We start from the raw sequence: 951 nt of genomic DNA, 5'->3' as shown, positions 1-951 counted from the left end.
AATCCAATTAAGCTCTGACTATTCAGCACAAACCACAAACCATGCAGGCAAGAAGGCAATGAGGGGATATATTCAAAATCCTAAAAGAAAAAAACTGCCAACTAAGAATCGTCTATCCAGCAAAGCTATCAATCAAATACAATGGTGCAATCAAAACATTCCAGGATAAACAGAATCTAAGAAATTTTATCAACACCAATTCAGCACTTCAAAACATCCTAAAGAGAATCTTTTGGACTGAAAACCAACAAGAACAGACAACAAGCAGAGATTGACAGGCATGACAATGCCACCTGGAACTCAGTCAACAGATAGCAGAGTCCAGAACAGAACAAAACTACAACAACAGATTCAAAAGAGCTGGGAAGTCAACCAAAAATCAAAATAATATCAATGTCTAAGAAGGGATAAATGTAGGAAGAGAGATGCAGGTGGTGAATGTCAGGTCGATTACAGGACATAATAGATTCTCTTATATAGAGAGAAAAGTTAATAGACTATAAGGTAACCACAAAGAAAGTATTTCACAAATTCCAATGAAAATGAACTTCCAATCAAAACAAGTAAACATGAAACCTAAGAAGAAACTGACAAGAAATAGCATAAAAAACACAAACTCAGTCCAAGAAGGAATTCAGAACAAAGGAACAAACAGCACTATAAAAAATTAACATAATGGCAGCAATTAATTCATACCTATCAATAATTACATTAAATGTTAATGGATTAAATGCACCTGTGAAGAGACAGAGAGTGGCAGAATGGATAAGAAAACAAGACCCTTCAATATGCTGCTTGCAAGAGACACACCTTACACATAAAGACAAAGAAGGACACTAACTCATGATCAAAGGGTTAATTGAGAAAGACAACATAACCTTAATAAATGTCTACTTACCCAATGAAAGAGCTCCAAGATATATAAAGCAAACCTTACTAGAATTGAAGAAA

Source organism: Chrysochloris asiatica, unplaced genomic scaffold (assembly GCF_000296735.1).
Source record: "Chrysochloris asiatica unplaced genomic scaffold, ChrAsi1.0 scaffold00030, whole genome shotgun sequence".
Classification (NCBI taxonomy): Eukaryota; Metazoa; Chordata; class Mammalia; order Afrosoricida; family Chrysochloridae; genus Chrysochloris; species Chrysochloris asiatica.
The sequence above is the reverse complement of the archived record's forward strand: the minus strand, read 5'-3'. Positions refer to the sequence as shown.